This window comes from Danio aesculapii, chromosome 14, assembly GCF_903798145.1.
Source record: "Danio aesculapii chromosome 14, fDanAes4.1, whole genome shotgun sequence".
NCBI lineage: Eukaryota > Metazoa > Chordata > Actinopteri > Cypriniformes > Danionidae > Danio > Danio aesculapii.
In genome coordinates this window covers 18,833,423-18,861,350 of record NC_079448.1, presented here as the reverse complement: position 1 = coordinate 18,861,350, position 27,928 = coordinate 18,833,423, and the positions used below count along the sequence as shown (strand labels likewise).

The 27,928-nt window shown below is 34.9% G+C and overlaps 1 protein-coding gene and 1 long non-coding RNA gene across 4 annotated transcripts in view; one reads left to right on the top strand and one right to left on the bottom strand.

Moving 5' to 3' along the window:
* Positions 1-27,928, top strand: part of gria3b (glutamate receptor, ionotropic, AMPA 3b) — a 438,221-nt gene that overhangs the window by 165,573 nt on the left and 244,720 nt on the right. The window lies entirely within an intron of this gene.
* Positions 9,224-11,524, bottom strand: LOC130240663 (uncharacterized). The gene is made up of 3 exons (XR_008838791.1): positions 11,451-11,524; positions 10,681-10,813; positions 9,224-9,296 (listed from the first exon to the last, which is right to left on the bottom strand). It is a non-coding gene; the product is annotated as an uncharacterized LOC130240663 (long non-coding RNA).

Here is a 27,928-nt window from a genome sequence, read left to right as displayed (position 1 = left end):
CCTCCTAAAATGTTCCCGCCTATAACATAATTGTGGTTTACATGATCTGACAGGTTTATGAGAACAATATTTTTACAATACACAAACGTGTCAGTTACCTGGATTACAGGGACTGATGTGCTTTACAGGTACATGAGTGTACACACACACAAATCTGTCAGTACGCTGCATTACGAAGCCTGAGGTGGTTAAAGAGTACTGACTTGTTACACAATACACAACGGCACATTGTCCTGCATTACATGGACAAATGTGATTTACTTGAACATTATGATACACAACACACAAACCTGTACATATCCTGTCTTACCAGGACTGAGGTGGTTAAAGAGTACCAGAGCTTAAACACAATACACAGCACAAAATACAACATTACAGGGACCAATGCCTTTTAGAAGTACTTTAATTACAATTGCAAATTACAAAATAAAAACTAACTATAAAGTGAAGTTAGTCTACTAACCTGTCCACTTATGAGTGAACAATTGTAATCTTACAATGAAACAAAACATGCCATACAAAAACTGCAGAGGAAATCCACTTACTTAAATGGTTAGTTCACCCAAAAATTAAAACGCTGTCATTAATTTCTCACACTTATATCGTTCCAAACCTGTGAGCCCTTCATTCATCTTCAGACACAAGTGAGGATATTCTGGGTTTAATCTAAGATCTTTCTGATCCACCTATAGGGTCATTGGATATGTAATGTTCAATGTTCAGAAATGAAACAAAAACAAAAATCATATGAAGATTACTTTTGTGCACAAATAAAACAAAGACAAATTTGTTCAATGATTTCTTCTCTCCACACAGCAATTCTGATGAGTGTGACTGAGCTCAGACAATAATAACACGTGGAGATACATGTTATTTCTTTCTATGCCATTCCGTTCATCACCAGCAACATTCCCATTGCTGTGCTCTCCATAAAGGAGGATGAGAAGAAATAATTGATTAAAGGTATTTTTGTTTTTGGTTTGTTAAATTATTTTTAAGACTTTAATTTTAAGTATTATTACAGCTTCTTATGATTACAATCGAATCACTGATATGACATAGACAAATTTGACTGTGTTTAGTTCCTTTCTGAACATTGAAAATTACACATCCAATGACCCTATAGGTGGATCAGAAAAATCTCAGATTAAATCCAGAATATCTTCCTTTGTGTCTGAAAACGAACAAAGGTCTTACAGGTTTAGATAGACATGAGTGTGAGAAATTAATGACAGAATTTTTGTTTTTGGATGAACTAAAACGTTAGGTCAAAAAATCAACTGCAATGAATAAAAATAAAGAAAAATAGCATGCCACACATTGAAAATGTCTCATTTTACAGGCAGTAGGCATAAGATTAACTCAGAACTAAGGCTGGGCCATATATTCTTTAGGTCAAAAATCAACTGCAATGAATCAAGAAAAAAGAAAAACAGCATGCCATACATTGAAAATGTCTCACTTTACAAGCAGTAAGCACGAGATTAACTCTGAACTAGTGTTGGGTCATATATTGCATACCATTATTGGGTGCATTTCCACATTAAAGCCGTTTGTGTGATCTCTAATAAATGTCCAGCAGTGTTCAGATGGAGCAGCGTTTAACACACAGAGCTGGAGTTCTCTGAGAAGATACACAATTCACCTGCAATAATCCATGTGATATCATACATGTTATTGCAAGTGTATTGTGTATCTCATCAATGAACTCCTGCTCTGTGTAATAATTGCTGCTCCATCTGAAACAAGTGATGGACATTTATTAGAGATCACACAAACAGTTTTAATGTGGAAATGCACCCAATAATCGCATGTGATATATCACCCGGCCCTGCTCTAAACATTAATTAACCAATGCAGAGATCTAGAGAATTTATCTTAAGAACAGACCCCCAGATCATAATAAAATGGCATCAAAAGAACATCACTTAGTTTGAGCCTTTCTTTTGAGGCTAATTCCTCTATTTCTCACAAAGTCTCGTATGTTTTGTGCACTGCGTCTTGCCAATGCATCTTCTGCTGTCTTGCATTGCTGGCATTCTGTCATTGTGGCAAGTTTTCCCTTTATGATATGGGCCTTAAAATGCTTCATTACCGCAGCAATTTCTGCTTTAGACCAGAACACTTTCTGGCCTTTCCGCTGGTTTTCATTTTCTGCCTCAATCTCATTTTCTGTACAGAGGAATACATACTTTAGTAAAAGAGCTTATGTACTTACATGGCTGTGGTATTGTTACTTAAAACTCTGGTACCTTCGGCAACTTCAGTGGTGCTCTCAAAGGCCATCTCCCGAACACCTGCAAGACATTGGTTCTATAAATCATCAGGAAACTCAGAAGCAAAGCAAATAAAGGTAAACATTTAAAACTATACATACAAATATATTTTAAAGGAGTTACGTCTGAAATCGCACTGGTACTGCATTTATATTTGAATATACATCCCAAACCATGTGCTATGAATGTGGGTAGTTTAAATGAAATTGGGCAGTCCTGTATCCGCCATGTTATTACGGTCAACAAGATGTCTACTGACATCAGTTGTGCCGGATTTCTTCTATTTATAAGTTCTCTTGCACTGCCCCATGGGTGGGCGCCACAGTGGCGTAGTGAGTAGCACGTTCGCCTCATAGCAAGAAGGTTGCTGGTTCGAGTTGCTGGGTCAGTTGGTGTTTCTGTGTGGAGTGTGCATCTTCTCCCCGTGTTGGTGTGGGTTTCCTCCGGGTGCTCCGGTTTCCCCCACAAGTCCAAAGATATGTGGTACAGGTTAATTAGGTAAGCTAAATTGTCCGTAGTGTATATGTGTGAATGAGAATGTATGGATGTTTTCCGGAGATGGGTTGCTGCTGGAATGGCATCCGCTGCGTAAAACAAATGCTGGATAAGTTGGCCCTGTGGCGACACCGGATTAATAAAGGGACTAAGCCGAAAAGAAAATGATTGAATGAATGAATGCCCCATGGGTAGTAATGTGTCCATCCTGTGTAGGTATGAGTACTTCTGAGGATTTCTCACCTACTCTTTTTCACATACAATACAGTATAAGCAAAGTATGAAGTGTTGGATGAAGCTTTGGAGTTAACTTGATAAGTATCATCCTATTTGTATTCCCACAATTACAATACAAGTGCATAACTCTAATTTTAGTACTATTCTTTTAGAAATACAGGACAACATTTCTGTCTGTGATTATATTTTTAAAAAGTTTCTAGTTGACACATACCAGCATTACTGGAGTCTCCTGCAGCTCCAGCAGGAGCCTCTTCATCATCTGATTCACTTTCCTCAGGATCACTGACATCAGAACCCGTGATATTGATCTCATCTTCAAGTAAAAAGGAAATTTAGAACAGGAAAAATATTTACATCTGCATTATGTAGCTGAATAACAAGCAATCATTTTAGGAAACATGGTAAATAATACATATACAAGTGTACACTAGACATAATTCAGACATGAGTTTCATTAAACCTCCCTGCGAGTGTAAAAGCCTCACTGTTCTGCCTACACTAGGATGGACATACCTTCAATCTCAATGTCATCAAGCGATTTGCCTTGAAGAGTAGGCAGGCAGCCCTTCTCCATGGCTAGCAGCAGCTTTGATATTTTTGCCAGCTGAGTGGTGGCTTCTGGCAGCCTGTAATAGTCACGGTGGACACGAATATCATGCCCTAAGAAATCAGCGACCTGATCCAGCTCATTGTTTTTAAGGTTGAGGATTTGGGAAAGAGTTGCCACGTGTTTGCGCAGATGAGTAGATCGGAGGAATTCTGGATTCTGAGCTCCACATTCACTTGCGTAGACCCTCAGTGAGTCCTGGCCTCTGTAGTGACTTTGGCAGCAGGGTCGGGCAAACAGGAATGCATTGGTGTCCAGCACCCCACATTCACTCCTTCTGCTGACCAACAGCAACAGGGCATTAACCATATCAGGGGAGAGAAGAACAGCCACCTTCCTTCCCCTTTTCCCCCTGATCTCAACTCGACTGAAGTGGCTGCAGAGCTTCTTCTCAAACTTGCTCAGGCCCATAGCAACATCATCATGCAGAGACGTGCCATCCCTTTCATTGAAGCATTTCAGCAGCATTTTAGAGACTTCACCTGCACGTCTACGGTTGAAAACAATAATTCTGGCAAGTGTTGCTTTGGCCAGTTCTGCATAGCTTTGAGAAGATGCTGTCTCTTGTAGTTTCTGAAAAGCTACACACACACTCTTCTCCAGGAACTGATGAAGGCACTGCACATCCTGAGTAAAAGGCAGTGTTGATGGCTTGTTGAATTTGGCCTCATTCAGTGTCACCAAAGCCGTGTGCGAGATCATCTCAGACCACTTTGAGGAGTAGAGCTTTTTGAAGGTCTCTGTCGATGCGATCATTTCCTTGTCTTCCGACATCAGTGCTCGGCAGTGAATGATTTCAGAGATCTTATTCAAAGAGTGCCCCAGTTTTAGAGCAAGGCTTGGGCTTTGGTAGCAGTGACTGTCTTCATCATAGCCAGACACCACCTGAACTGCTCGAATGAGTTTATGAAAATTGGCAGGTTTCACAGCTTCTTCAAGACTGTACACAGAAAAATCTTTTCGCAAAGTCAACAACAATCTTCCAACTTCACGGAGTTTTTGCCGAATATACTCAAATTTGGTAGGGTCATGTCCATGTTTGTTAAAGAAAGACTGAGCAAGCTGAAGAATACTCAGGTCATTTTTGACAACAGCAGAAATGTCATCCTGCTTCATTGCACCTAAGAGTTTCCAAACTCCGGGTGATATCCGTTGACTAAAAGAAGACTCTGCCATAGACGCCAGACCCAGGACTCTGCTCCTCCCTTGGTTTTCACCGTCAGTCGTTGGTTTTGAGGGACATCTTTTCAAATGACGCCAAAGATCTCTTCGTACAAACATGCCTTTGCAATACATGCAATGCACAAAATGCTTTGAATCACACTGTGTCTTTGGTGCCCGCTTTATTTTGAGAGCCCCCTCTCCACACTGCAAAACATCAGTGTTATGCTGATAGTTGCCTTTGTTCCTGAGCTTTTGGAGCATTGCTCTGCGTTCTTTTGAGCGCGCTGGGAATGACAAAGCCTGCACAACTTCCATGTCATCTGTATGAGTTTTCAAATGGCGCGCTAACTTTGACTGAGGCTTCCCACAGACGTAACAGTAGTTCTTATTGTTAGCAGAACAGGAGATTTTTGCTGACTGCACACACTGATCTTCACTAGTCAAGCTTTCCCTCTCTTCCTCTCTCAACTCTTTTGCATTTTCAATCTTCTCACTACTGTCCTTTTTACTGTGTGGTTGGGGTGATATAAGCACATCTGTTGACCTGTGTACCTCAGAGTCCTGCTTTCCAGGAAGATGATGTTCACCAGAAATGGCAGAATCACTGTCTGTCTCAAAATCAGTCAACTGCTTCTCATCACAAAGTAAATCAGACTCTTTAAACACAGATGCTGCTTCCCTGGCCTTTAAAAACCTTTTTCCTTCAGATACATTTAGGGCAGGTTCATCTGATCTCAGAGGTTCACTAAACTTAGAGGATGCCACTTCCTGTAAATCTAAGGGGAGTTTTGCTTGATGGCAACCTGCCGGTCTCGTGGTCAACTCATTTGAACTGTCTGACTGATTGTCTGACTCAGACTGGGGAATGTACTCCTCATCTGACAGCTCGTCTTCCTCTGAACTTACTTCCTATTGTCAAGATATCTGTGATTAATTTACAGCACTGGTAATTATCAAAAATAAGAAAATAAAGTATAGAACTGAATATTCTCTTACACAAGGTGACTCTTTCCATTTATGATGCCTTGAATAGCAGAACTTGTGCCAATAACTGGAGCATACTGTAAAACAAATGTCAGGACATATTCAACTAACAAATTCTACACCTAAACATAGAATAATGTAAACAAAAAAAAACTAAAATAACATATTACACAATATTACACAACTATTATTTTCAATGGTTGTACATATCTGGCCATAAATAATGTTCTGACATCTACTGATGAACAAATTAAACAGATATTCAATGACTGAAATCATAACATAAATAAGTGATACTCATTTATTTGTATCATGAATGGTACTAAAACTAAAGGTTTATATATGGCATGTTGCATAAAGAATATGATGTTATACTAACGTTTACATCGCAGGCCAATCCACTTCAGTGCCCCAACAGGTCCCACGCATTCAACACATTTGTCCATGCTTGAAAAGGTTGAAGAAACCACAACATGTTTGCAGACCTGCGTAGAAAAAAAACTGTAAATCTAAAGTTACAGCAATAAATATCAGTAATAAAAACGTACATGTAAAACTCATTATGAGCTGCATCAATGGGGAACACTGCAAATAGTTTTAGTCAATACATATGGATACCTCCAGAGCTCTTTCAGTAGCACCAAAGTTTTCCTCGTCCTCGTCTTCAAAAAGCAACATCTGAAAACAATGAAAAAAAGCAAAGCTCATGTAGAAATGATTTCTAACATCATTTTTAGAATTTACTGAATATACAATGCTCATGTTATTACCTTCTCATCACAGTCCGGGTCATTCAATGATGACTGGTCCTTCACCGGAGTCACCTGAAAGTAAGGAATTAGAAATTAAATCAATGAATATTCCACTACAGACAAAGGATTAACAGATTGTCTAAATAAATAATTAATTACCTTTTCCACTCCTTCAGAAGCTTCACAAATACTGGAGTCCATTACAATTGACGGATTTCCGACATCCATCAGCTGAAAACATGAAATCAAATAAAGAAGATCACAATATAATACTCTAATAATGATAGTAGTTGTAAAAAAATAGTGATGTTATGAATGATGACGAGGCTGATAATGCCAAATTCAGATATGATAATATCTTTAGCACCATTCAGTACCATTCAAAGTACAATTCATAAAAAAACTATTTATGTCTTACAGCGACGGGATAAGTTAAATAGAAATCACCAAATAAATGAGTGACATAAAATTTTCACAATACCTTCTCTTCTTCTGTGACTTCTGACTGGGACACAGTGTTAATTTCAAGAGTGGATGGTTCAACCTCACTAAGAGTCTATAAAACATAAAATACCACATTTGTAGCATTGATAAAGACAATATGTCTATAAAATATTGTTTCAAAACATTTAAAATAATTGACTAATTTTGTTATATTGATGTAATATACAGTATAATAATCAAGATTAAGATTCAGTAATTAATTTCAAATCAATATTTAAATATTAACCAAGATAATGTCTATGACCATTTATTGATTACATTACATGCATTTTATAATGTCTGGTTGTGTGTAGCTTTACATCGGTCATATCATATTCTCGACCTGATAGAAAAACCTCAGCATGTTGTTAGTCTGGTATTTGAGAAACCTGCTTTTTTCAGAGAAATTGTACTTAGTTCAAGTACTTCTTTGCAGGTGGGAAACACTGTCTGTGTCAGTTGTCCAGCATGTCTCTAACACACACTAATGTAGCAAAATGATTTTAGCATTTGTTTTTATCAGACATGCTAATCTGTTCATTAAGGATTAACATAAATATTACATGACTATTTTAAAATACCTTTACAGCTGCGGTGTCTTTTTCAAGTTTCTTTAGGTTCTTAAGGCACTGGTCATTCTGAGTGTTCTGAAAAGAGAAAAAGATAAGAATCAATCTAATCCTGGAAAACATAATTTAAATTAGATAAAGCAAAGTAAAAATGATTATTATAAAATTAAACAAGTTTTACTTTACTTGAGAAGTATTAGTGTCAATTAAAAATTAAATTTAGAGCTTTGAAAACATTAGTGTTAAGTGTGGCCACAGTAAGCTGTAAGTTATGAATATTACACTTAATAATCCACATGTATGCAGCCCAAAGTCCTGGGAATAACTAGAACCTCACTGACAAGACCTGTCAAACTAACACATTGAGATTCTTTCATCACGACTTTTTAAAACAGTCCTCATAACAGGTGTGAATATACACACAGCCTGTCCTCATAAACCAGGGTCCCTAAAACAATGGTGTAAATATACACACAATCTGGCATCAGGAAGATATTCTTATGATGGTCCTCATAAAAGTAGGTCCTCATAATGCAGGTGTAAAAATACACACAGCCTGTCCTAATTAAACAGGTGTAAAACAAACACAATCTAGCATCAGGAACATGTTCTCATGATGATCCTCATAAAACTAGGTCCTCATAATGCAGGTGTAAAAATACACACAGCCTGTCCTAATTAAACAGGTGTAAAACAAACACAATCTACCATCAGGAACATGTTCTCATGATGATCCTCATAAAACTAGGTCCTCATAATGCAGGTGTAAAAATACACACAGCCTGTCCTTATAAAACAGGTGTAAAAACACACACACAATCTAGCATCAGGAACATGTTCTCATGATGATCCTCATAAAACTGGGTCCTCATAATGTAGGTGTAAAAATACACACAACTTGTCCTTATTAAACAAGTGTAAAAACACACACACAATCTAGCATGAGGAACATGTTCTTATGATGATCCTCATGAACCAAGGTCCTTATAACACAGGTGTGAATATACATACAATCTATAATACTGGAATGAACGCACATGTAAAGCAAAAAGGTTACTAACCGCATCTTGTATAACAAATGACCTTTAATAAATTTAATCTAAAATCTAATAGTAAGAATGAACTCTGCATTGGTTTTTATACCGTGTTTCGCCATGGACACTCAGCATCTCCGTAATCATAGGTGATCTCTTCACCAGGACTGATTCTCCTTAATGCAAATAAGCATAAGTGAGGTATTCCATCCACACAGATCGTCTTCATCTTGCTATTTGGGTTAATATGGTCATCGTTTACAAATCGCCCAAGAGAGCCGTCATCCCGGCCCGCATCAACACTAAACAAATGACAGACAAAATCAGCACTGAAAACATAAGGCCAACAGAGATCACGGTGTGATTAACAATCATTTAACAGTCCTCAACAAGGACTGAGAATATATAACCAATAATTCTAGCAAATTATGCACTCTCAGCTATGGGGTAAATAATCAATGACATGGCCACTGCCACATTCTGAATCATCTGACTTCAACAAATATTTACATCAAACAATTGTACATACCAGAGGCGTTTTCCATTGTACCGAAACTCGAACATGAAAACCTTAAGTGCATCATGGTAAATTCTTTGCCTCTGCTCACATTGTTCTTTGCTTATAAGTTCACCTCTGTATTCCAGCAGGAAATTCCCTTTTTCAAACTCAGTACAGCTGAACACACCTCTGCCTACAGAACAAAAGAGTTAAAAATCACCACTGAGAACAACATATAATGATCCTGGGATAAATTTATTAACAAAAGTAACTTTAAAGGGAAGGTTCACCCTCCAAAAATAATAAAAAACAACTGTCATTTACTCACCATCAGATGTTAGTTGCATACAGAGAACTGGAAGGGACGTGGTGGTAGGATAAAAAATTGAGTTGGAGAAAAAAAAACAATGAGCGGGAGAAAAAAAATGGGTGGGAGGAAAATATATTATAAGTTTTTGCGTTCCCTCACAAAGATGTTTTGTGTTCCCTCGCAAAACTTTTTTTCCGCAAACAATTGCTTGTCACTTCATACATGTCAACCCTCCCATTTTTGCCAGAAATATTCTGTATTTTACTATTCTATCCTGCTATTATCCTATGATTAAGTATTTTCCCATATTTCACATGTATTTTTAAATCTTGAAAGCATGCTGAAATTAATATCAAATGTCTGCATTCACTTTTCCATTAAAGCTGTGCGGCCACCATCACCCTTCATATGCAACCTCTGAATCAGCGAATGCATAAGCCAATGACTGGTATAAGCGCTGACTGACGCGCTCTGTATGATAAACTGATCCCAGATCAGCTTCTGTACACGCAATTTAAAGAGGAGCGAAAGTGCAGGACACTTTGATATTCGGATGCGTGTTTAAACAGACAAATACTCTTAATAATATGTAAACATGTTCGTCCTGCGTGTTTTATTTTAAACACAACAAACTTTCTCATAAATGAGCACAAACAGTTACTTAAGTAATGGAATGCTTTCATTATAGATCTGCGCATTCAGTGACACCTCTGTTATCAAACTAAATAAAAGAGATTCATCTGCTGCTCTTCACTTGTTTCATAACTGAGGTGTCACTTTAAATGGTGTGTACAGAGGCTGATCTGGGATCAGTTTATCATACAGAGCACGTATACATCTGATTCAGAGGTTGCATATGAAGGGTGATGACCGACGCACAGCTTTAATGGATGAATTGCAGCCATTTTTATATTAATTTCAGTGAGATTCAAGATTAAAAAATACATGAGAAATATGGGAAAATATTTAATCATAGGATGATAGCGGGATAGAATAGCAAAATACAGGAGAATCCCGGCAAAAAACAGGGTTGACATGTATGAAGTGAACAGGAAGTGAACAGCTTTGCGAAGGAACGCAAAACATCTATGTGAGGGAACGCAAAAACTTAAAAATATATATTTTCCTCCCACCCTTTTTTTTCTCCCACCCATTTTTTTTTCCAACCCCCACGTCCCTTCCGGGTCTCTGTAGTTACACAGTGACTTCCAAAGAAATGTATAGAGGAAATTAAGACACATACACAAAATCAAACCAGTTAACTCACCTTTAATATCATTGATAAATTTGCACTCAAGCCCATTTCTGTCCTTCCCCAGAAGTGAAAACTGGATGGCCTCCTCCAGTGGCTTGGCCTTTCTCCTTCGCAGCTTCCTTTCAGCCATTATTTGATGTGACTGCTTTAAAAATAAAAATTAGGATTATTATAATAACTTTTGGATTGCATTTGGTAAGCATATTTTTAATAGTTATATTTTTTTCTGTATCATATTAATGTAAGACAATTATTTAACTGGGACAGTATATGTTGTAAAAGTTGAATATGACACATATGGCATCTGCTGAAACAATTTTCATCTTTTTAAAGCGGCTACGACACAATCTGTATTATAAAAAACACTGCAGACATAATAGTCACTTTCTTATTATATGCATTATATGTTTATGTATTTAGATCACATGTCTTTGTTTAATAATCTCATTAAACTATCTCAATCTAGTACTATTTATTAGCACTGACATATCAACATACTGTACTGGGTGAAGCACCTCCTCTTCACAGACTGTAGTCATGACAACCCATTATTATGATCCTTAGACTTAAATTGTATTGCAAATGAAAAAAAAAGAGTAAAAAAAAAAAAAAAAAAACTAATCCACGATGCTTGTCCGACGTTTGTGTTGTCATACTATAAATATAAGCACGCTAACGTTGTTAGCATCATGAGCTAGCTGCTTTCCGACAGTAAAATGACCCTAAAGCGATTACAAGGCACAAACAAACAAGCTAAACTATTTAAAAGCAGAATAACTTACCTTTCTTATAATAGCTGCCTCGATCGGGTCGAGTGAGAGACGTCTTCTTTTCAGGTGCAGATTCAGCAATTAACTCCCATTACAGCTGTCACTTATGGCGTCCGGAATGGGTCAATAACCTGACGCTGCAACGTGCACTCGTCTCACCGAACGTCTCACTGAACGTCTCACTGACGTCTTAAAAAAAATTTTTTTTGCTATTAAATTCATGCAATTTAAGACGCAGACGTGACGTTGACGTCACGTTGACGTTATGTAGACGTCACGTAAATCACGTGTGGCAGTGAAGTGTCAAGCCAGACGTTACGCGTGATTCACGTGTAGCAGTGAAGTTATTTATTTATTTTTTCGCTAACACGTATCATAACACGCTGCTCACACGGCTCAGTGCAGTGTGTGAGCCAGTGCACTATGGCGAGTGGATAGTGCCACTTCTCAGCCTCACATGGAGAAGGAGAAGGAGCAGTCGACCCTAACGTCGCCGCCTCAACGTGTCGAATTTTGAATAGGAGTGAATGGGAGGGCAGACGTCAAGGTAGCGGCGACGACACGGCGACGTCATATAAAAACCATTTTAGGCGGCGACGTAGCGGCGACGCACATAAGAAAATTGCAGAAAAAATTGACGTGTATGATACGTCTTAACTAAGTACGCCGCCTCACATGACGTCTCCTAAGCACGACGTCTCCTAAGCACGCCGCCTCACACGACGTCTCCTAAGCACGCCGCCTCACATCGCGTGTCCAAATAAAGCTTTACTTTACTAAATAAACCATTACTTAATGCCTGAAAACAATATCTATGTTCATATCATAGTTTATTAATCCAAAAAGTTGTGATTGATTATAAAAAACACCCAACTTCTCTTTAATGGCTGGTTTGTAAACAATGCAATACATCATTTAGTGTTAAAAAATTAAATCATTAACAAAGTATGAAATTATTAAGCATATTATACATGTGTTTTTACGTTATAGGGTATTTGTAGTTTAAACTTCTTATAATGTCTATTCATGTAAAGTTAATGCTTAAATGATAAACTCTATTTGCTGATGCTTAAAAGCTAATTAGTGTGTAGTTATTATTATAAAGTGTTACCAAATTAGTAGCCTATTAAATTGCAGGAATATTTTATAACACATGATAATGAAGAAACATAACATAATAGGGCCAGTTAAGCCAGGCTTATGGTTTAGCTGCATTGGATGTATGTGAAGGTCAATTTCATGTTCTTAACCACCTGAGATCGCTGTATACATAAATTATACACGAGCAAATGATGTCTTGAAATGGCTTATTATGTGTCAACAAATGAGTGTCTACACTCATTAAAGGATCATTTTCTAGTCTACTTTAAGGCTTTGTTATGCAGCTTTCAAGGCAAGACAAGTTTATTTTAATAATACAATTTTAAAAATAGTCATTTAAAGTGCTTTACATAAACAAGAGTAGCCTAAAAGAAGCAAGTAAAAAACATAAAAACGACAAAAATATATAAATTATTAAAAACAGATTAAATTGTGTTCCATTTGAATGTATCACTTTCAGAATGATACAGAAATCTGCATTTTGACCATGAGAATTCAAAGTAAAAAGGCAAAATAAATTTTTTGGGTGTTGTAATATTACAATGCATTGTTGTTAATTGGTGTATATCAAGAGGTACACTGTAAAAAATAACGGGTGAAATATACGGTAAAATACCGGCAGCTGTGGTTGCCAGAAGTTCACCGTAAAATATAAGGTTGCAACGTGCAATGCTTTACAGAATACTTTTTGATGATCTGTAAATTTTACAGTTGAAAACTGCTGTATGTTTACAGTAAATTTCTGTTAAATAAAACAAATGTATTGTAAACATGTTTACAGTAAATTACTTTAAAAATAGCAGTCGTAAGTGTAAATTCCTTTACAGTAAACTACTGTGTATAATAAATATACTGTAAAACTAACTACATTCTATTTCCGTAATAAACATAAAACAACTGTATTAAATATAATAGTATTTTATTGTAAAGTTCAGTTTTACAGAAAATTACCGGCAGCTGTGGTTGCCAGAACTTTACCGTAAAAAACACGGTAAAACACAAAAGACATTACAGTTGTTTGCCACAGATTTTACAACAATCAATCAGGTTTTTGAAATTGCAAAATGAACTAGTAAATACAGTCTATAGCAACTGAAGGCACAAACTATAATTATTAGATTTTAATGAAACTACATACAGGGACTGTGTTAAAACAGTTTGAGCTGATCCAATAACTTGACCAGTGTACTCACAAAGGCGTGTTGATGTTGGAAATAAAATGTGTCCATATATAAAAGTAAGGATAATCAATGAAGACATATACTGTACATCCATCAGGGCTGCTTGCTCTGGTTGAACAATAGTATTGAGCCCACACTTGACGGAAGACACAGGACTGTGTATGTTCCAAACTTGAAATGTAGTACTGCTTGAAGTCTTGCATGTAGTCACTATTTCAATATGGACTGGCATGATCTCTCTGCAGAAAACAGACACAAAGACAAGTTAGTAAGAGAAATATGCTTGAACTGAAATAAACTCAGTCTTCTTTTCTTTAATTGATTACCAATGAACTGCACACAAGCAACACCATAGAATTTTGTAGGCCACTTTAATAATAAATACAATAATTAATAATCAATATTAGGGCAAAAGATTGAAATAGACACATCTCAGCACTGAGCTATCATAAGTATTTGCTTCACTCTGTCAGCTTGGAGCCTAAATTCAACAATTCACACAATTTGTACTAAATCATCAGATAGGAGTCATCAGATACAATCCTAGTCATTCTTACAAAAAAATACACTAAAGTTTTCTAGGTTGAGTAATTGCTATAACTATAATAAAATAATTGTTTTTAAAAATATATATTTGTAGAAAAACTAGTTTAAATATAAAGTTGATAAAATATTTACATTGTGTGCCATTTTTGCTTTAAACTGCAATTAAAGATCTGTGTTGACAGTACATTTTTCAAAAGAGTATACAAACATCATTGTCTGCTATAAAGAGTCTTTTACTTTATCTTTTATTCCAAACCATTATTTTTAGTGTGTGGTCATAATTAAAGGGACAGTTGAACAAACAATGAAAATTTTGTCATTAATTACTCACCTTCATGTTGTTCTAAAACCTTAAGACTTCTGTCCATCTTCAGAACACAAATTATTATTATTTTTATTTAATCCAAGAGCTCTTTCTGATCCTCCCACAGATAGCAATGCTCCTTGTGTGAAGCAATGATAATACTTTTGGGAAACATTTTCAACAACACTTCTGATGTATAACATGGTACACTGGGAGCATTACCCAGTGTATATCATAACACCAGTTACATCATCATAACATTTTTATTTAACTACTGATTACATGTACTTATTAAGGGAGGATAAGAAAGTTCTTGGACTAAATATAAAATATATTTTTGTGTGTTTAAAAGATGAACAAAGGTCTTTCGTTTTTAGAACTACATGAACATAATAACAGAATTTTCTTTTTTAGATGAACCATTCCTTTAATGCATTATGCTAATATATTATTATAATCACAGTGTTGCAGGTATTGTTAATGCTGTTCTGTTGTCAACTATTGTTGTTTATTGATATAAAATTTGATGGTAAACACTATAATCTAAAGTTGTAAAATGATGTTAATAGACAAAAAAATCGATTAACTCGAGGAAATCATGTGGCAAAGTAAAAGTATTTATTAATATACTTTTTAGGGCGACATGGTAGCGCAGTGGGTAGCACGATCGCCTCACTGCAAGAAAGTCGCTGGTTTGAGTCCCGGCTGGGTCAGTTGGCATTTCTGTGTGGAGTTTGCATGTTCTCCCTACGTTCGCGTGGGTTTCCTCCGGGTGCTCCGGTTTCCCCCACAGTCCAAACACATGCGGTATAGGTGAATTGGGTAAGCTAAATTGTCCGTAGTGTATGAGTGTGTATGGGTGTTTCCCAGTGATGGGTTGCAGCTGGAAGGGCATCCGCTGCGTAAAACATATGCTGGATAAGTTGGCGGTTCATTCCGCTGTGGCGACCCACAATAAAGGGATTAATATAGGGACTAAGTTAAAAAGAAAATGAATGAATAAATATACTTTTTACGCTTTGATTAATTCACATTTTAAAACATGAATTAAATAAATAGTTTTACAATTGTCTATTTATTTGTCCATTTAAATGGTAATTTATATAAATTTTTATGCTTCAATTATTAAATTGATAATTTGCTTCTTCATTTTATTTCTGACCAGCACTCCTGCTCCTCTATATAAATACACCTACTGTAGCTAAAACATAAATGCACCATTTATTTAATTTGTGTATTTATACTGTGTATCTTTTTTTAATTACAAAAATGAAATGATGAAATAACAATTTTTATCACCCACGACTGCTTGAGTCTACCTAGCATTTGTTACACCATACTATAACACTGCTTACCATCAATTATCCTTAAGACTGGCGTCTGACTGGGTCCAGACTTGACTGAAGAGAGGTCTCTTACACACAGGATACAATGTTCAGAAAATCGGAACTTTTAGAAGGTCCTCTCTGTGAACAGGGGAAAAGAAACAAAAAAGGAACAATTCTAACATTAATAGTTATTAAATAAATATAACTAATTTTAGCATTTACACAATAGCTACAGTAAATATTGCTGCAGTTTCGAAATATTGAGCAGTTTGTGTTATTTCCAACTCAAAAGAATAATAATAATAATGTAAACAATGTACATAAATATAATACAATTTAGCTGAGATTTTCTTCACTCTTTTTTTTTTTTAAACACAAACAAACTTTACTAAGATGACAATGTGATGAATGTGTGGTAATATTGTTCTGTAAATGTGCAAGACAACTTTAGCAATATAATTTTTTATTATTTTTTAAAAGCTAGCATAAAATTAAGTTAAATATAAACTAAAATAAAATTACACTTCAGTTGAGATCAAGCATAAAAATCTGTTTTGAGATTGTAAATTAGGACAATCCACTGCTATACAAGGAAAGATTGGAAACACGTTTGGTTAATAAAATACTCTTTTAATGAAAGGTAATTTTAGTTCTACAATTTTGTGATACCAACAGAGTAAGGTTAGTTGAGCAACTGACCAAACAGTAGCATGTATGATCTGACAAATTGATGCATGGCAGTTAATTTAAAAGCTTATAATTTATATGTACTCACTGAAGCTTAGAGCCTGGCCACACCCCGTTTCTGCAAAGTTGGAAGCACCGAATTGCCCATCTGTGTAAGGTAAAGCAAGAGTTAAATAGGTTATTAGTACTTTTAAATTGATGTTTAATAATCAACAAAACTTACCCAAATTTATACTTGAAATATACTTGAAATAGAGACTTGTCAGGAAAAGAGAGTCCTTGTGTTCAAACTCATTATTGAAATTTTTTTTGAAACACTGAGCTCTTGTGTGTGCAGTCCTCATTGGCCCTGTATGACATGCAGAAAACAGATCAGATTCCTTGACAGACTGACAAATTTTGGTGATCTCATCTTCTGTTAAGGATGTTTCATTCTTTAGCTGTGAAGCAAGTTTACTTAAAGTATATGTCTGACCCAACTCGTGTATATTTTGAATCTCCTCAACAATGTTCTGTGTGGTTGAATCAGGCACTAAGAGCTGCCCTTGCAGTTTTAAGTAAAATAAACAAATATTTTTAAGAAAAAGATCATTGAAATCGTCGGATGTATCTACATCACATTCAAATTCATGGCCACAGTCATGTGACGTTAATTCGGTTGTTACAGATTGTGAAGATGACTGATAAGCCGACGAGTCTCTGTACAAGTCACTAATTGTGCTTTCTGTGAAATGTTTGTGTTTCCGTGACATGTGGGAGGTAAAGGAAGATTTAACTTTAAAAGCATCTGTGCATCCTCTTACTGGACAACTCACAACACGTCCTTCTACAATGTGGTCTTTCAAGTGTGCTATTAGAGATTTAGCATCTTCACACTGTCGATCACATAACGCCATTGCACATTTAATAGGCATAACATCTGTCCCGACAGCAACGTTAACAGGCGCATTTACGTTATGTTTTCTGTAAAAATGAGCCTTAAGCGATGCATATGTACAGAAAGTCTGTTTGCATTCGGCTGCAAAGCACTTAAATAAACGCGGTTCATTTCGGTGAAGTTTGCAATGTATTACATAAGCCCTCAATGATTTGACTGACTTGCCACAGAAATTGCAACTCAACATCGCTAATACTGATTCTGTAAAAATGTACTTTTAGTGTAGAACCGTGTTGTCAAACAGACTTACCTCGAAAAGAGAAGTGGAGTTAGCAGGTGCCAAAGGTTTGCACTAAGCATCACAAGTTGAAGAGCGGGCGCGCTAAATTGGCGGCTGAAATATAAAATGTCGACAGTTCACGTTAGCTCATTGGGCGGTGCTATTCCGCCATTTTAAACGGTGTGCGCGCTCATTTTTCGCCAACTGAAATATAAAATAACGTTGTCAGTTCACCTTCGTTTACTGAGTGGTGCTATTACTACATTTAAATATGCACTTTGAATAGTATAAATGTTCGTAATTTATACTCAAGTTTACAAGTAATTGTTAAATAAATACACTTTGCGTCAGACAAAAAGTCTTCCCCCAACTTCACAATTTGCAAGTTACCCTATGAAAAAATTTAAAATAGGCATTGGACTCACCACTTGCATTGCATGCAGATCGTGATTTTTTTTTCTCTGCATGTGTGTTCATGTTTTTTACAGAATTTTTAAAACATGCTGTTTAATAATAAATAATCAATAATAAAACACATTTCATAATTAAAAACACTTTCATAATTGTCTTCATAATTCATCTTTTATTTTTGCTCATTCTAGCATCTTTTATTTCAACCTTTTATTTCAGCCTTTAACCTATATAGTTGTGATTAAATACAAAGTAATATGAAAAATCTAATATTTTTACAACATGATTACATAGTGGGCGACACGGTGACGCAGTGGGTAGTGCTCACAGCAAGAAGGTCACTGGTTCGAGCCCCGACTGGGCCAGTTGGCGTTTCTGTGTGTAGTTTGCATGTTCTCCCCGTGTTCACGTGGGTTTCCTCCGGGTGCTCCAGTTTCCCCCACAGTCCAAAGACAAGCAGTAGTGTATGTGTGTGAATGAGTGTGTATGGATGGACCCAGTAATGGGTTGCAGTTGGAAGGGCATCCGCTGTGTAAAACATATGTTGGATAAGTTGGCGGTTCATTCCGCTGTGGTGACCCCTGATGAATAAGGGACTAAGCCGAAAAGAAAATGAACGAATGAATGATTACATAAAGGTCGATATATTTGTATTTTTACAATTATATCTTGAATTTGTTTTTCATTGCCTTTAGCAATTAAATCTCAGATTTGATCCATAGGGCCTATTTAATGAACAATACACAAAAGTACAGTAAATTACAGAATATTATAACATTTTACATTAAAGACCTAAATAAAACAGCATATGCTGGTGCTGTAGCCTATGTTTTGATGCCCGTATTCTGGTTTCAATGTAATATCTTGGCCCTGACCACCATTGAGACCAGCAAGACCAGCATTGAAACCAGCATACCTTACCAGCATATGCTGTTTTTTGTTTTTGTTTTTCAACAAAGTGGATGGTTTGACCAAAAAAAAAAAATGTCATTAATCATTTTCGGAACAGAAATTAAAATACTTTGGATTTTAACATTGTAATTTGTGGCGTAAGAACCCTTGCTGTCTATGGGAGGAACTACGATTAAATCCAAAATATATTAATTTGTGTTCTGAAAATGAACAAAGCTCTTACGGGTTTGGATTTTTTTCTTTTTGAGTGAACTATCCCTTTTATTTGACTAACATATACCATTCTTTTAACCTCTTGTTACTGTAGAATTTAAAGTAAGTTTCTGTTGAATTTTTGAAGGTTTTATGTTGTAAATTTCATAGTGCACATCAACAAAATGTGTTTTTACACAGAATTATACTGTTGATTTTAGGGTAATTACTTGCTTGAGAAGTTACGGTATTTTTTTATTTATTTCACCAAAAAAATATATTTTTACTGTAAAAAGTTGTATTTATTACATATTAAAAGAGTAAAAATTAAAGTTATGTACTCTTTCTTAAATTACGGTGATTTAATGTATGTAATACAGTCATATACTATTTTGGTTTAAATAGTCTTTTACTGTTGCTGCTTTACAGTTTTTTACTGTAGTTTTCACTGACATTTTTTACAGTGTAGGCTAATTTCAATATAAACAGTAATCAACAATTTATTACTGCATTCATGCGGGCAGCTTCAACTAATATGTTATTCTATTGTTTAGTCTTATAATGTATGGTTTAAATATAAAATGCAATATACAATTTGTAGAATATTTTAAAATATATTTAAAATGACAGGTATTTTGATAATATCATGTGTATTATTATGTGAATTATTGTTTTTGTTGTAATTATTATACAGTATGACTAATTTCTACACTTTTGTATTATCAAAACTCGCATCAAGTCAAGTATTAGACAAGTGATGTTGTCCTTCCCAGCTTAGTGTATTTAAATGAAAAAGAGGAGGACCTCCAGGAGTACAATGTATGTGTCTAAAAACATTTCAGATGTTTATGGTTTTCATAAGGCATTTAAAATGTTTGTATTTGTTTAAAACAAAAATACAGCTCAAACACTCATTTGTTATATACCTGTTTTTTATACTATACCAAAGAATTAATAGTGTCATGTAGGGGTGGGCGATATGACCTAAAATTAATATCAGGGTATTTTTCATCTTTTGAACGGTGACGGTATAATATCATTGTATTACTTTCAATAGCAAAATAATATACATCTCAAGGAAGAACGGACAAAAGAAAGTCTCACTTCTATCGCTCTTTAAAAGTTTTGGTTTGGTTCATTGTAAATGCTCAGTCTCGTTATGAGCTGATCTTCATTTCTCTGTGTTGGTGGAATAAAGCAGGCGAGTCAGCCGCACCAATTTATGAGCAGACAGAGCAGGATTCTCATGATGACCACCGGCACAATTCCGCTCTTTGTTATGAGCTGTAGTTTCAGTGTAAACTTAGTAAAGGTGAGTTTCTTTGGCGATGATGTCTACAGTATTAGACTTTATATTTAGCGGACATTTGCGCTGAACACGCGGTGAATGCAACGCATCGAGATTCGGGCACCTTCTCCGAAAACACTCCATTGATCTCAGCTGGCGGATCAACATTTACCTCATGTTATGATCGCTGTCATCTGCGCCATTATTATTATTATAACTTTAGGTGAGGTTTCAGGATTGTATAGAAAAACAGAATAAACTAAATAAAAGGAACAAAAGGCCTGCCCTATGTATTTTCCACTTAAATTACAAATTTAGATTACAAAACGAAAACACTGAATCCTTTTTATAACCAGCATAGGCTGTTATTATTTTAAGCTTATTTTAATAAAGCAGGCCTACTAACTCAAATCAATCGCTCCACAGAAAATAAGCATTTTTAACGCACCGCTGTAATTTCTATATATCCCAGTCCCTTTATCAACATTTTTAATACAAATCATTATTTTAAAGATTATGACTTGAGAATATGATTTTACCTCAGCGCTGCACTTTTCTCCTTCGCCCTCGCGCTGAGTTCAGGTGATGGAGTGTTGTGAAGTAGTTAAACTCTCCTCAGTTTAATTTACAGTGTCAAACTGGCACAGGAATATCAGTATATTAATATTGGCTTTGCTAAAAGGCTAGTCAAATGTGGGTCTTTTTTTACTGAAGCTATAAACAGACGCGCATGCTGCAACCGGTGATGAGTCAACAATCGCATATATTTGACTTATTTAAAGTAGGCTATAGGCTATAGCATATAATAATTTTGTGTAAAGACATTTATAAAAAATGTAGCTAATATATCACAGGGGTTTGTATAGCAACTACAGTGGAGCATTAATTAAATCCTTTTTTCCCGTGGAGCGAAACAAACACACAGTTGTGTAGCAGATGGAGACGCACAAAAATATACAATTCAGATATTTTCGTCGGAAGAAAAATATTCTTTGAACGAATTTAGTTTGGTACAATTTGTATCTTAGTTTTTGTCGGTCAGTTATTTACAAAATAAACAAGAATAACTAATAAACTTTGAGGTGAAGCGATGTGCCTCAGGGTCCGCTATATGCCGCGGCCAAAACACAAACTGGTCTGTTAAATAATCGTAATATAAATAAAATAAAAGTGAAATATTCAGTTTCGAATATGGAATCTTTGTTAACTGTATGATCAAAATTAAAAGAGCAGCCTATTCGAAATATTAGAAACTGAATATTTCACTTTTATTTTATTTATATTACGATTGTATTTAGTTTGTGTTTTGGCCGCGGCATATAGCGGACCCTGAGGCACATCGCTTCACCTCAAAGTTTATTAGTTATTCTTGTTTATTTTGTAAATAACTGACCGACAAAAACTAAGATACAAATTGTACAAAACAAAATTCGTTCAAAGAATATTTTTCTGCCGACGAAAATATCTGAATTGTATATTTTTGTGCGTCTCCATCCGCTACACAACTGTGTGTTTGTTTCGCTCCACGGGAAAAAAAGGATTTAATTAATGCTCCACTGTAATTGCTATACAAACCCCTGTGATATATTAGATACATTTTTTATAAATGTCTTTACACAAAATTTTTATATGCTATAGCCTATAGCCTACTTTAAATAAGTCAAATATATGCGATTGTTGACTCATCACCGGTTGCAGCATGCGCGTCTGTTTATAGCTTCTGTAAAAAAATACCTACATTTGATTAGACTTTTAGCAAAGCCAATATTAATATACTGATATTCCTGTGCCAGTTTGACACTGTAAATTGAACTGAGGAGAGTTTAACTACTTCACAACACTCCGTCACCTGAACTCAGTGGGAGGGAGAAGGAGAAAAGTGCAGCGCTGAGGTAAAATCATATTCTCAAGTCATATTCTTTAAAATAATGACTTGTTAAAAATGTTGATAAAGGGACTGGGATATATAGAAATTACAGCGGTGCGTTAAAAATGCTTATTTTTATATATCTATCTGCGCGGTTAACCGACACACCGCATGATTTCTTCCATTACCGTCACAGCCCTAATTCAGACACACAAATACTCCCAAATATATTATGAGGGTGCATAGATTAAATTTCGGGCGCTCATGCGACCAAAATGGTTGCAATTTCGAGCCCTGTAGTATAAGGACATGTATTCAGACCACAACTGAATGTTTGAAGAAAATTGAATGCCTTATTATTTAGAATTAGCTATTATTGATGTAAATGCAGCCGTTCAAGGCGCATAATTGATTTATACCGGTATTGACGGTATTAGAAAATCCATGTCGTGGCGCAATGTCACACCGGTGATGACTATGACACCGGTATACCGCCCACCCCTAGTGTCATGTATATTTTAGTCCAATACATTTTTTTAACAACATCCTGTTCATTCTTTCATTTAAGGTTTCTTTACGTGTGAGAAAGAGATTGCAAAGAAAATTGCTGTCTGGAGGGATAAATTTAACGATAGACTTGTAAGATTTGTAAGTCATGGCTGGCTTGGTAAATCTGGTTAGAACCTGTACATTTTTTGACTCACAAGGCTTAGAACCTCACTGATTAAAAACATGAGACACAAATACCATTGCTAAACACACTGCATTGACTGGATCATTGTGTTTTTTATTTTGCGACTAAATTTACAGTTTTTTTTAATCAATACACAAAGTGCTGTCAAATTTTGTTTAATATGTGATTATTATCGTAAAAGAAAGTTTGCGCAGATCTGTGCAAACAAATCTATAAATGTTATACAGATTTGTTTAACAAATAATCTATAAAATTTTTTTATTTATGGAACACATGAATATAATGTTTTTTACCAATAAAAACAATTGAGCTTTTTTTTTCAGAATAAATATATTACATTTATTGGCTAATTTTCTTTTAACAGTAGTTTCCATTACTTGCTCCACAGCCTTTGCATTCCTTTTTTTTTTTTTACACAATACATTTGATGAACACACAAATAAAAAAAATCACAATATCTAATGATATTCAGCGTGGCACAAGTATCATTTTCATAGTTTGTGTGGCTCTGTTTACCAAATGCATTTAAGTCAATAGTATCTGGATGCAGCCTTGATGATGCAAGCTGAGATTGCATCGTCTCAGTGATGCAATGTCAGACACAATGTACTCAATGGAGCTAGTGACATCAATGTGAGGGGTGGGGTTAAGTGAGCCCATTAAAAAGCATTGGATGCATCTCTAACGTTAAAAAAGACTGTTTACCGGTAGTCTTCTTCCCCGGGCTGTCGCCAGGAAGATGTAGACACTAGTCGCAGACAGATTTATGTGGCCAAATGAAACTTTTTACAAAGCATAGCTATACGACCACAGAAAATGCATAGATAGTAAAACAATTTCTTAGAAAATGTGTATTCGTTAAATCCAGAGTAGATTCAGTTGTCTAAAATCATATGAAATTTGACTAAAACTAGACAAAAGTAGCCTAAAACGATTCAGATGACTAAATATGTCAGAAGTAATGTTTTGTCTTCTATAAGGCTAAACTAAATTAAAATATAAATTAACATAGTCAAAATATAACACATCCTGTGCTGAAAACGCACATTGATTAGTTAACAAGTATAATACAGTATTATTTATCATTTATGCATTATAATATTATGAACTAGGGCTGCAGCTCAGAAACAGTTATATTTACCATAATTTAAGATTTTTCATTCATTTAAAGTTTTTATGTATAGTGCTTTTCACAATAATTTACGTCACATAAACATATAGCCTAGTGCTTCTAAAAATGCTGCCTGTGTATGATACAACCATGTGTGTGTGTATATATAGCCTGTGTGTGTATCTTGTCCACAAAGTCCGTTTTTTAGGCATAACCTCTCAGGTCCTCGTAGGGTTGGCATTATCCCGGCTTGGATTGGCACTCCGCGATCTCTACAGGCCTTCGGATGGGTATCTCATGGAGGAATAGCTGTTAATTTTTTTGTTTGAACAGGAGATATGTCAATGTGCCATGTATCCCTTATACAATTAACTCATGTGATGCATTATATGCTTTACTGATAAATAAGTCCTTATAATCTAGTGTCCAACGTAAATCTTTTCAAAATGTGAATTGATTTACAAAAAATAATCAGAGCATTTCTCAGCAACAAATTTGAGCATTTTATGGTTTTGGGTTTATTTTTTTAGTTAGTCTGTGGACGAAACGTGCCATATAACAGCTTTTACACAATACATTATACAGTTGGCCTATATATTTTTTTTAAATATGCAAAGGCTATACCCCCTATTGAACTTCTTTTAAGGGCCAAGTATTTTCGCACATTTCACGGTCAGAATGACTCAAGAAATCAACATAAACATAACATAAAGGAATTATACATCTCAGAATAATATAATGATAACTTGTTCGAGCTAAAATTAAAACCACGTTTATAGTGATGGTGAATTATATGAAATAATAAATATAAATTGGTAGTAAAACAACAACCTAAGGTTACTTTATTTTTTGGCGTCACATGACACGTATGTCGGGAAATGCTTATTACACGTTTGTTGAGGCGACGTCAGTGTCAGACGTGTTTGAGGCGGTGTGCTTATCACACGTTTGATGGGGCGACGTTAGTGTCAGACGTGTTTGAGGCGACGGGCTTGTCACACGTTTGTTGAGGCGACATCAGTCTCAGATGTGTATGAGGCGACGTGCTTATCACACGACTGCTGAGGCGACGTAACCCTCTCAGACGTAAAAGTACACGACTGTCTCCTTCGTTCGGTTATCCGTGGCACTATCCACTCGCCATAGTGCACAATTTTCTTGCCCTTCATACATTCCTCTCAATGGACGTGACATCGGCGTCTGACTTGTTACATGACGTCTGCGTCTACCTTTTTTTTTTTAAATATATATTTTTGAGCAGTTTTTAGTGCGGCTGTTAGCTTTTTGCCGGCTAACTTATACAATATACAATAATGTTCTGCAAATTAAACATAAATATATTAATATATAATGATATTTGTTTTCAAGATAGCATAAAAACGTATAAAAATGTATAAGATAAATAACAAATGTCTCCGGAAGTAAAGTTTAGGTTGTTTATTAGTATAATCATGTCATTTAGTTTTATAAAATCCTTTTTAAATTCGTTTTACATTTGAGTCTTATTGTGTTTTATTTTTTTACATGTTTAATGTAGCCTACAGCATATCAGTGATGACCAACTCATCGATCGCAATCGCCTGTTAGATCTGATACTTTTGCTGTAAAAATATTAGAAAAATAGAAAATTACGTTAACCATTATTGTGTTATTTTTAAAGCACCTGTCTTCATTTTACGTTTAAAACGTAATAGGATTCTTTGAAGAAAAAAACAACTTATTTTATTCTTTTATTTTTCTTTTTAGAAAGAAAATTATAAAAATGTTAAAAATTAAACTTTGCATCACATAAATAAACAAAGTATATTAAACTAGAAAATAATTATTTTAAATTGTAATAATATTTTCTATTAACCAAACCCCGACCATTTAATAAAAAATAAACAACCAAAACAGTGTATAATCCTAAAACGTTAGCCTACTGTTATTTGAAATATATATATATATATATATATATATATATATATATATATATATATATATATATATATATATATATATATATATATTATTATTATTATTATTTTTTATTATTTATTTTTTGTGTGTGTGTGTGTGTGTGTGTGTGTGTGTGTGTGTGTGTGTGTGTGTGTGTGTGTGTGTGTGTGTGAAAATGTGCTTTAAATGTTAAAGTAAAATCGCCAGTAGGTGGCAGAATGTCACTATTAATTGAATCATTGCTCATTTAAACGGTTGATAATTCAACACGAAACAATGTCATATTGCTTAGAGGCAAAACAGCGCCATGGCTGTGTTTGCAGTTTGCTAAAAAGAAAAAAAATCTTTTTTTTTTTTTGATAAATAGAACAAAAATAGCCAATATGTTGTCTGAGAATATTAACTTGATGTTTATTTAACTGTTGGATAAACTCAATATCACATTTGTGATTTTTGCTATTTTTTGTTGTTGCTAAGTTTCTATTATTGTTGTGAGTATAATTATTATTTGTATTGTTTGGATGTGCCCTGTGTTGTGATTGTAAATGTAATTTTCTGCATGTCTTCAAAACTGAAAATATAATTTATTTTCTAGAGTAAGTTGTTATGCAATGTGATACAAAGCTACAAACATGTTGGACAGAGAGATTACCTTAGGTGTGTTGTCAAGATACTGGAATATTTTAATTCTATACCATGCAAAATATTGATATTCAATAGGCTACTCTTTTTGATATAATAACAACTTTATAAAAAATAGTACAAAAAATTACAATAAAGATCTTTATGCTAAAAATATGTTTACTACAAATTACTTTAGAGGGATTTTTTTTTTCAGTTTTCCTCAAAATGGTTGATGTGGGCATTGTAGCACTTTAAATACATGTAATGCCCGTTTCATTTATACTTGAGCAGAAATTATATATGGCTCACAAAGAAGATGAACAGTCCAGGAAATCCCTAATATGGATGAAGGCATCAGCTATTGCTGTAGTTGAATAAAAATAAGATCTGAATAAACATGACAAAACTTTGATCATTTACACGACTGCGACAATGAATGTTTTATACAGAATTATTATCCCCCTTTGAATTTTCTTTTCTTTTTTAAATATTTCCCAAATGATGTTTAACAGAGCTGGAAATTTCCACAGTATGTCTGATAATATTTTTTTCTTCTGGAGAAAGTCTCATTTGTTTTATTTCAGCTAGAATAAAGCAATTTTGCATTTTTTAAAAAAAACATTCTAATAATTCTGAGTTCAACTATATGTGTTCTTACAGCCATTTTAGGTATTTTAATAAGAAAGTCGATTTATAATCCCCTGCTAACTGACATAGCATGTTACAGTAGAATGTAGCTATAAAAATAATAAGCTAGATCCATTAATTCACTGTGATTTAATTACAGAAACAGAAGTGACTGGCCATATCATATCTCGATAACTATGCCTAGATATCTACTTCATATCTAGAAAGCTAGTACAATTTAGATTTTATTGACTAATTCGCATGTATTTACATTGGTATGATCGATTACAGTTATTTTATTTCAACAAAACTACACACATTTTATACTGTGGAAACAAATATTAAGCTTCATCAGTAGTTAGAACTATTCACTTTCGCAAAAGAGAAAAAAATATTATTACCTCATCAACTTTAGCTCCTTAAAACAATGAATAAATGAAGTGCAGTAGCGGAGTTTTTTAAAACCATGTGACAACAGTGCCACTCCCACCTGCCGGTAGAAACAGGTACTGCTGAACAGCT